This window comes from Engraulis encrasicolus, chromosome 22, assembly GCF_034702125.1.
Source record: "Engraulis encrasicolus isolate BLACKSEA-1 chromosome 22, IST_EnEncr_1.0, whole genome shotgun sequence".
Lineage (NCBI taxonomy): Eukaryota > Metazoa > Chordata > Actinopteri > Clupeiformes > Engraulidae > Engraulis > Engraulis encrasicolus.
The window spans coordinates 13,904,926-13,915,739 of NC_085878.1; the positions used below are offsets into that span (position 1 = coordinate 13,904,926).

General features: G+C 44.7%; 1 protein-coding gene across 3 annotated transcripts in view; it reads left to right on the plus strand.

Annotated features, from left to right (window-relative positions):
* The first annotated feature begins 485 nt into the window (after positions 1 to 485).
* frmpd1b (FERM and PDZ domain containing 1b) overlaps positions 486 to 10,814 on the plus strand; it is a 48,622-nt gene continuing 38,293 nt past the window's right edge. The window contains exons 1-2 of one of the 3 annotated variants that reach the window (XM_063188695.1): positions 486 to 675; positions 9,291 to 9,434. The gene's annotated coding sequence lies outside the window, so the exon portion shown is untranslated. Of the gene's footprint in view, positions 676 to 919; positions 972 to 7,520; positions 7,767 to 9,290; positions 9,435 to 10,814 lie in introns of those variants that run through there. The other 2 variants (XM_063188696.1, XM_063188697.1) reach the window with 2 other exon arrangements.

Sequence of the window (10,814 nt, forward strand, 5' to 3'; positions counted from 1 at the left end):
ATTAAAATGTGAAAAACAGAGAAGGGAAGGGGGTGATAATTCAACACCAACATTATTACAAGAACATTAGACCCTCATTATTAGCCTACTAGACCCTAGAATAGAATATATATTAGACCCTATATAGTCTTATTATTATTATGATTATGATTATGATTGATTAGTAGGCCTATTATTATTATTATTATTATTATTAATATTATTATTATTATTATTATTATTATTATTATTATTATGCCTATTATTATTCATCCTACATGCTCTATTCTCGTAGTAATGTAGCCTAGGCTATTTTATTGCATTTTCTGCCTCATCCTTGGCGAAAACTGACCTTGTGAGGAGGCCTACCCCATAGGGCAGAAGGTTTGAGGCGGACAGAACAATACAGTGGAGAGAGCAGAGGAGAGAGAGAAGGGACGAGCAGCGCAGAGCAGAAGGAGTCGAAGGGAGGGGGTGGGGTAGATCCAACCGGGGATTAAGCGGTCTAGAGCAGAGCGGTCCTCTCCTTGCACACTGACAGCATCCAGCCCAAACACTCACCCCGACGCACGCCCTGTCCCGCACGGATTTATTGGAACACCAGTGGAAGCGTTTTTCGCAACTGTGTCCATTCTTCATCCGAATCGGACCGAGCCAGGTCCACACCCCCAGCGCTTCCCGTGACAGAACCACGAGGTGAGTTTTGCGTCTCTGCTCTCGTTATGTGAAAGCTATTAACACTGTCAATGGATGGCAGGCGACAGGCCGACAGCATATAGGCTACCGATTGCACCTTGCATCGCACATATATTTGGGTCATGGCGCCGCGCTTGAGCAGCATGTTTTTTTCCCCATCTTGAGATGGTTCCGACTGCATTGATGCGTAACCTATCCAGCCGTCTTCCCGTCGATGACATGCTGGAGATATAAATCGGATTAAGATTAAAGGAGGAAACCTCAATGGACTGACCATTTTTTCCTTTGTTTACCGGGTAATCTAGCATGACTTCATCGCTTCAATTGCATGGCAATATTGTGATGCTCAATTGAAAGCGCATATTGTTCATGATTTTTGAACAATAGACCATGATGTTTCCAGACATGACGTGTCTTTTAAGGGGGGAAATCTTAATGACAACCGGATGGAAATCCCACCTTTCCAAATCCAAAGGCATGCATTTAATTAGGCCAAGTGCAATTAATGTGAGCAATTTTGTCATTATTGAACGTGTTTGTGATGAAAAATATCGAAGCATTTAAACATTGCATTAGCTAGGACATTTAATGTTTCTGATGCCGACCATAATGGACATAGGCTATAATCTGGGCGATCGGCGCAAGCATGCCATGCACGCGAGCCCTAAATATGCAAGCCTCCGGGCAAGCTCATTGTGCCTTGGTCAGTAGCCTACTAGTAGAACCACCGCCTATCGCCATTTAGGCAATCAAGAACGGATCGAAATGAAGTCTGGCATTCACCAACACACAGGAGTGGTCTTTTTTATTTATTGTATTGGGCCTATTCTCTCTCTCTCTCTCTCTCTCTCTCTCTCTCTCTCTCTCTCCCCCCCTCTCTCTCTCTCTCTCTCTCTCTCTCTCTCTCTCTCTCTCTCTCTCTCTCTCTCTCTCTCTCTCTCTCTCTCTCTCTCTCTGACAGTCAGTAGTAAAACGTCATTGAATGAGATTCAGTGTTATTTGAGGTGTGGGTGGAGGTCTGATTCACACTGCTCACCAACAGGCAGTCGTCATATGCAGTAGCCTAGTCATCATGGGAGTAGTCATGATACACGTTTTGCATTGTAGTATGATTTGATGGTAATTTTATTTGTGTGCTGGATTTGTTTGAATAGGTCACATATAGCCAAAAGACATCTCTGAAAGGCATTCACATGTACTTACACATGTATACACACACATGCCTACAGACACACACCCCCTGACTGAAAGCAGTCATTGTGTCGCGGTGTGTTTTGGTGGGCGTGTGTGTGTGTGTGTGTGTGTGTGTGTGTGTGTGTGTGTGTGTGTGTGTGTGTGTGTGTGTGCGTGCGCGTGCGCGTGCACGCACCTGCCAGCTTGCCTGTCTGCATGACGATGCGTGTGTGTGTGTGTGTGTGTGTGTGTGTGTGTGTGTGTGTGTGTGTGTGTGTGTGTGTGTGTGTGTGTGTTAGCTCAAGGCTCTGTCGGATGACTCAGATATGAATGAGGGCCATGTGATAGAGCTGTTGCTGTGCTCTGAGCGAGGGCAAGCTCTGCCTTGTGTAGCGACTGCTGTGTGTGAGGCAGGACAGGCCCACGGTCAGGCAATACTCGCACATCAGGAATAACTGGCAACACCACCAACAGCCCTACACTCCTCGTCCACAGGCATCCATCAGCCTGCCTGCCTGCCTGCCCGAATGCCTGCCAGCCTCTCTGTAATCAATTTCATTTATTCATTTTATCATTCAATCATGTGCCCATGGAGTTATAGCATGCTGTGAGAAGTGGACGTGGACATGGTCATGCGGCTTTCATGTCTGCACCATATTGACGGACTGTGTACTGTGTGTGTTTTTGCTGTGCCATGCTACCATATAGAATATCTATCAAAGTGTCACAGTGTTTGTTATATGTATTGATGAATATCTTTGGCTCAATTTAGTTATCAGTGTCCCTGCCCCCCCCCCCCTCTCTCTCTCTCTGTTTCACTGTCCACAAGACAAAGGTAGAGGTCCACCACATCACAGAGCTTTTGGTGTGGTATGGCTTTTAGAATGCAAAGGATTCTTAAACACTTCTGGAATACCAGCAGGCCGTGCGCACGCACATGGTCTCCTGTGTGGTGTTCTAGATCCATTTAGAAGCCGGCATAATCTATGAAATGAGATAACACTAGAAGATCTTAGTTTCAAACCCCAAACCATTGAGAGCAGAAATGAAGAAATGAACTTGCAGTCCTCCATAAACCCAGGCATTGCATAGTATCACACCATTTTAGTACACCCCCCCCCCCTCATAATAATAATAATAATAATAAGAAGAAGAAGAAGAAGAAGAAGAAGAAGAAGAAGAAGAAGAAGAAGATGAAGAAGAAGAAGAAGAAGAAGAAGAAGAAGAAGAAGAAGAAGAAGAAGATGAAGAAGAAGAAGAAGTAGAGTCCAAATTCATAATAATAGGAAATTGGGCAGTGGTACATTTCACAGCATCACAGCAATTACCCCCATGTGACTCTTCTGCGTCATGTCAAGAAATGAAATGGATACAGCAGACGATTAACCTGAGTGGGTCGCTTGACAGATTTAAAAGTACACTGGGAGCCGTGCAATCGGTGGTGGCCATTGTTGCAACAGGCACAATTGAATTGAAAGGCGTGCAGAAGGTTCCATCTGTATTACACTAATGGACTGAAGGGACGGGCGGAAAGCAGAAAGAGACTGCTGATTTAATTAGAGTTATAGGCCTGAAGAAGAAGAAGAAGAAGGGACCCAAAAAGAGTTACAGACATTAAAAAGCAACGACAGCCAGCTGTTGCTTTTGTGAAACGGATTCAAAGAATGAAATAAATAAATCATCTCTCTCTTGTCATGCAACAGGATTGTTGTTGTCTGCTCTGTATTATGCAACTGATTTGTTTGTGTAATATGGACTAAGTATTTCTGATACTAAACATTTTTGCTGTAAAGATGTAATACGGTCTACGGCAGGGGTGTCAAACTCATTTTGGTCCGGGGGCCGCATACAACCCATGTGGACCTCAAGCGGGCCGCATTAGTAACATAAAAAAAAAAAAAACGTAAAGCAGAGGATTAGTGTTCAGTACTATCACGTTTTAAGTGTGTTGAATATGTAGAAAGCAATGCAATACTGATAATCCTATGTAAAATTTCCTTGACTTCATTCATTCATTGGCAACCGGCAATTAATTAAATATGGGACAGCTCATTTTTGCAGGGGGTCTGGGGGTTTACCCCCAGAAGATTTTGTATTTCTTATATGTAATTTCCTGCATTTTCACGCATTCTAACATCCCGTTTCCAGTTTGAGCTTAATAGGAACCAATACAAATCCTATTATATTTATTATTTAATTACAACCAATGCCAATACAATACGAATAAGAAGTATTAACATTTTATCTCTATATATGAGGTCTATAATATATGAGCTTTATGAAATGCCTGTTACAGTACAAATTCACTATTTATAATAGAAGTGTGATGTGCACTTTACTACATATGTAAGTTACAGTGTAACAGAGGGACCATTGGGTTAATGTCATGCAGGTTTCGATTTTGCCCCGAGGGCCGTAATTGCGTATTTCGGTTATTTCATTAAAAAAAATAAAAATAAAAATAAAAAAAAACTAAAAAAAAAAAAAAAAAAAAATTTTTTTTTTTTTTTTTTTTACATCCGGGCTGGATGGAACCCTCCCGCGGGCCGGATGCGGCCCGCGGGCCGTATGTTTGATACCCCTGGTCTACGGCCTTGTAGTCGAAACAGATGTGGAAAGCTTATAAAGAACAATGTTCGTGCAAACTCTCGTGGTTCGATCAAGAGCGAAATGCTCAAACCAAAGCCCCGGGGGGAAGCGTAGTGAAAGCAAGTCTGCTTTTGTCTCTCTTTTTTACGGTCAGAGAATATGCTCATTTAGGCAGTTTCTCATCAGTGAAGTGAAAATAACAGAAACCGTGACGCGCATTGTCCCAAGGAAAAGAGACATTTAAGAAAAGAAGAAAGAAAGAAAGAAAGAAAGAAAAGAAAGAAAGAAAGAAAGAAAGAAAGAAAGAAAGGGAAAAAGAAGAGAGAGAGAGAGAGCGAGAGAGAGAGAGAGAGAGAGAGCGAGAGATTCTGTGTAGTCATCGAGAGACAGACAAGAGCGACAGACAGAGAGAGAGGGAGCAGGCAAACTGTGATTTGGCTGGACTGAATTAAATTCCTTTGAGTCTGAACATAAGCATGCAAATAGCCAATGTGGCCATATATGTGAAGGCTAGGCTAGGCCAGTGATGATTGCCCCCTGCCCAGAGTCTGTTCTGCATGGTGGCCCCTGCCCATCATCACCTGAGTAAGCTGAACGCGGTGCACACGTCTCGGGGTGAAGTGTACACGTCTGAGGGCTCTCCTCCAGTGTCCTCCAGACCTTGGCTGCTGCCTAATGTGGCAAGATGAGACCCAGTCAGGCTGGAAGCTCAAAAGGTTAAATTAGATTTGAGCACAAAGCAGCCTGGTGCAGTTGCCAAAGAGCCTTCGCACGCATGGCACGTCAACTCCGATTCCACACACTTTCCGTCTGGGCCCCGAAAAACGAAACAAAAAGACACGGTGTGGTCGCTAGCAAATGCCTTTGTGTGTCTTTGTGTTTTGTTTGGTTTAGTTCTTTCATAAGGGAAAGAATGATGGAGACGAAGATGGATAAAGAACTGCTAGGAAGATGAAGGAAAACAAAGTGTAATAAGATGTTTCATGTTGTGTGATGTGATTAAAAGAGAGTAAATTGGTACCCTATCCTGCAGCAGTTTGGAAGTGTGTGTGTGTGTGTGTGTGTGTGTGTGTGTGTGTGTGTGTGTGTGTGTGTGTGTGTGTGTGTGTGTGTGTGTGTTTGAGTGTTTGAGCATGTATGTGTGCGTTAGGGCTGGGCAATATGACGATATATCGTTATCGTGATATAAAAGTGTATATCGTGACCTTTCTCTTATATCGTTTATCGTGATAGCAATTTGATCAATTTTATACAATTAAATATAATTTCATTACATTTCATGGTGTGACAATACACATTATACGTTAATGTAACTGTAAAAATAAGAATAAAAATATCAATTTTAAAGAAAGGTTGTTTTGCGACATGAAAAAGTAAAGAGCAAATAAAGAGAATAACTGAAAACGTATGTAATTGTGCTATATCGTGATATATATCGTTATCGTGATATAAAGTAATCCATATCGTGATATGTTTTTTTTTCCCATATCGCCCAGCCCTAGTGTGAGTGCGTGCTTGCATGTGTGCGTGCGTGCGTGCGTATCCACATGCCATGTGTGAGGGAGAAGCAAGAATGTCGGTGTGGTTGAAGATTAACTCCAAAAGGAAAAGAGCATCAGTGAGTAGATGTCTTAAGAGTGATTGTTTGCACACAAAAGCATCAACAACATTCCTTCCTCTTGTCTCTACAAACAAAGTCTTGCTGAGGAGTTCAGACAAAAACAATAAAGTGGTCCTTGAAGATTACAGATTGTGTCAAATAATCTCAATAGACTCTTTACTTCCTATTCCGCGACCTTATCTGACTTATCTTCTTGCGGCTGACACAAATTTGATTTTTTTTTCCCCTACACCCGTCAGATTTGCACCGTGACAGTTTTGAGGAGCAGCAGCCACGCATGCACAGGCCTGGTAATTCATCAGCAATTCAATTCTGAGTCAGATTAGATCGCCTCACTCCAGTGCGCAGATAACAGCAAACCTCTGGACTCAAATAGAGCTGCAGTCTGGAAGACAAAAAAACCCCAAACAAACACGGAGACCCATCAAGTCCAGCTGCTTTAGAAAGGAATTGATTGCACCGTGGTCGAGAATCGCCCCAGTGTCCCCTCCATGTCGAGGTGGAAGTGACCGTTATCAGCTAAAGCAATGACAGAATCATGCTCCGTCTCAGCCAATGTCCATTGGATGTGTGTGTTTGTTCAATTGGGTGAGAGGTTTCTGGCAGATGTGTGACTCACAGCTCAGTGGAAAACTGTCAATTCTGCAGTGCTACTTTAACACTTAGAGAGGGCAAGATCAACTTCAAGAGTGTAAAGGAGAATTTCGGCCAGTTTCCACATTTACTGGTATTTGTATTGCTCAAACTACTGTATTTCAGCTATTAAAAAATGCGTCGCTTGATTGGTGCCCCAAAAAAGAGGTGCGTTTAGTTTCTTGCAATGTCGACCAATGTGCATCTGTCACCTCTTTTCTGAGGTAGTCTACCACCCAAGCGATGCAATGGTACTCCCCTTGAGGGTACTGCCACAGCGAGTTCTGTACCTTTATTTCTGAGAGTGTAACTGTGCAAACTTTGCTGCGTGCAGTTTTGCTAGAATCTCTACTTGAATGCAGCCATGTTCTCTCTCTAGTAGTTGGGGTTGGCGTTCACCCCCTTCCTTTTCTTTTTTTTCTTTTTTCCCTCTTTTCATCCCTTGCTTCTTCTCCATTGGCTACATGCTCATTACTTCCCACCCAGGGAAGGGATTTGTTTTTTCTTCCCGTCTCTTTCCCCCCTTCACGTCCTCCTCTTGTGACCCCTTACACTGGGCCCCACCTCCCATCCTCTCCTCTCCTCTTCTCCCCTTCTCCCTTTCCTTTTCTTTTCTCTCCCTCCTCTTCGTCTTCTTCCTCATCTTCTCTTCTTTTTTTTCACCCGGCTCCCTTTTCGCTGCGCCTGTGGTTTTCACCACATCACACTCTTCTCCTCCTCTCCACCACTTCCGCTTAGTCTGCCTGCTGCAATCCCCTTTTTCACATTCTCTCCTTCCCTTTTTCTGCTACCCCCCTCCCTCCTCTCGTTCTCTTGCACTTTGTCTATTTATGTCCTCTCTCTTCTTCTCTTGTTGTTCTTTCTCTACCCTTTTGTGCCCTTCTTTCTTCTCGTCCCTCTTCTCTTCTCATTCTTGCATTCTCTTCTCGTTCTTTCTTTCTTTCTGTCCTCTCTTTCTTGTTCTCTCTATCTCTCTGCCATCATGGCACCCTGCCATCTTGTCCTACTTTTTGCCCCGGCATGTGTGAGCGGTACGGCGCCCAACTGGTGCGCTGTGTGGCAGGGGGCCTATCCGGTAAGCTCGGGGTCTTTCTTTTTCGCTCTCGCTCTCTCTCTCTTTCTCTGCATTATCGGAATTCATAATTCATACGACCTGCAGTCTGCCCGGAGAAGGAGCGAAAAAAGACACTGCATGGAGAGGGTGGTGGGAAAGAGAGCAAAGCCCCCAGGGGAAGGGTCTATGGGGGTGGGCGTGTGGACGGGGGGATGGTGGAGGAGGCTACTTTGGAAAGGAGAACAGAGCTACCCTGAGCCTAGAGATGAACCCGTGTGTGTGTGTGTGTGTGTGTGTGTGTGTGTGTGTGTGTGTGTGTGTGTGTGTGTGTGTGTGTGTGTGTGTGTGTGTGTGTGTGCGCGTGAGACCTCTGCTCAGACTTGGAACCAAGCAACGATGTATGTGGAGCTATAGGCAAAACTCCCCACGGAACATCTGGGCAATGTAATACCAATGTAATTGACGTGGCTTTGACTCTGGCCAAATGTAATAATAATGCCATTAGGGTGGTGGTCTGTGATGTGTTGTATGGTGTGGTGTAGTGTAGTAGGGCAGCAGACGATGCTTTAAAGTAGGCTAATCTGGAGCAGCATTGCATCTAGCTGTAGAGCAGTGGCACCGTGGTGGAGCGAACGTGTTGGCACATTGCTACATGCGAAACAGTTTATCTTGAAAGCAGCGCTTGCTCTCCTCTCGACGTGTGCCTGTCCCAGCGGTGTTGTGAAGTGGAGAAAGATGGATATATATACTATATATTGTGAGAGAGAGAGAGAGAGAGAGAGAGAGAGAGAGAGAGAGAGAGAGAGAGACGAACGGGGAAAATATGACAGAGAGATGAATAGAGTGAGTGTGTGAAAGAGGGAGTAGATAGATTGAGAGAGAGGGAGAGGCAGACAGAGAGAACGAGTGAGGTAGAGGTAGAGAGACACATACACAGCAAGAGAGAGAGAGAGAGAGAGAGAAAGACAGTAAGCGCAGTAGCCACAGTGGTGGTGGTGGTGGTGGTAGCACAGAGACCCACATTCACAGATGAGAGGGCTTCTGCAATTTTAATTACAAGCAGCAACGCTGCCTGCCTGCCGCTGTAGTAGGCTACCTAGTCTGCTCTGCAGAAGAGCAGTCGCCTGCCAGGGCCATCTAGTCTACCTCTCAACAGCACATCACTGTCACTGTGCGCAGAACCAGATTAAAGGGGCCAGCATGGCACAGGCACACTAGCACAGGCACCCTGCTGGGTCAGGAATAACTCTTAGTGGGTTTCATAAAGATGAATGGATTAGCAGTGACATTTTAATGTTATGCCACATTTATCAGCAAATGCAAGTTCAGGAAAATTCAACCATTTGTTTCGTGGTAGTGCTGCAGCATTTTGGAAATGGACGTTTTCTTTTTACAGCAATGCTGAGACATCGAATTCAGTTCTCTTGTCTCGAGTCTAGAATGCTGCAGCAAATCAAACGCTTTTTATATATCAATGTGTGTCACCAAACCAGATGTAGGTTTTTACCGGTATGTCTTTTTTTCCTCTCTATTTTTTTTTTAAAGGACTGAATCCTGATTGGTCCTGATGTTTGTGAGGACCCTCCTTCCCCTACCCTCAGCCAATCCCCACACTGAAGATGTGATGCCCCGGCAGACCCCACTACATCTTTTATGTTTGGAAGCAAATAGAGTTCAAGAGACACCCAGGTGAGTGACAGCATCCTCTTTGCTAATCTCCTCTCATCGCTAACCTTCTCTTTTGCACTAAGTTTACCAGTGTTAAATCAACACTTAGATGATCAATTTTAACACTGACAGTGTTGCTCCTAGTCTCTCCAGGTGTTGAAGTAACACTTCTAGACTTACTGTGTTCACCCTGTTAGACCTTTTGGGACATTCCGATGCTCTCCTCCTAGACAGCTAAGGTTTTGTTTTCAGCACGGGTTCGCCCTAGTAACAATGCCTCGGAGCTACCGTCACTGCTTGAAAATGGTACACTTATGTCAGTCACGTAGTAAACATGCGTGGTAGCAGCAGCAGTAGTAGCAGTAGTAACACGCTGATGTAGGCAGTCTCAGGGAATCTCACTCTGCGTCTGCATTTTTGACAATAGTTTGTTGGACATCCAGACTGTAGCATGCATGCTAGGAACGTAGTAGTTGTACGAGTAGTGCGTTGTAAGCAGTCAGTTTAAGTCTGCATCATTTGTTGGACGTTCAGACCATAGCATGCATAGCAGCAGTAGTAGCAGTAGTCGTAGTGCTCCGCTGTAGGCAGGCAGACTCAGTCTGTGTCTGCATCTTTGGCGTGAGTTTGTTGGGCGTCCGGAGCGTAGTATAGTGAGTGAGTTAGTGTTATGGTCCCCTTGGTAGCCATAGACAGACCCCCCCCCCTCTCTCCTGCAACGCTTCAGTGCAGTACTGAGAAACCAGGGAGGCAGGCTATGCTGTTTCTGGGGGAAAGGAAGTTGAGAGAGAGAGAGAGAGAGAGAGAGAGAGAGAGAGAGAGAGAGAGAGAGAGAGAGAGAGAGAGAGAGAGATGGGTATTGACTATGCTGTTTCTGGGGGAAAGGAAGTTGAGAGAGGGGGGGGGCCTGCTGCAGATGCAGATGTTTCTCATTAAAAGCGCTGGCTCAGACGCGGAGCAAGAATATCATTTTTTTACGCTGACAGCATGGCGCTGTTTTGGAAAATGAGCTCTCGGGGGGGCCTGTTCCTGTAGGAGAGGAGAGTGGAGTGTAGGTAAGAGTAGAGTAAAGTAGAGTTGGGGTTCCGTGTGTGTGTGTGCATGTGTGTGTGTGTGTGTGTGTGTGTTTGTGTGCACTGTTTTTTAGACATAGAGACAGGCAGACAAGGGTTAGAGTAGTTTAAGTGGTTCTGCTACGTGTGTGTGTTTTTCTGTATGCAAACGTGTCAACGTGTGTGTATGTTCCTTTTTAGCACTTTGCAGCCACTCTGTCTTGACTTGGAAAGCATTTGAAGACGTATGCGCCATTTTGTTAATTAACAGCACAGCGTTTTTGTTTTTATACGTGTACTCTAAGTATGAGCATGTGGAAATTTATGTGTGCGGCCATTGAACTTGGCG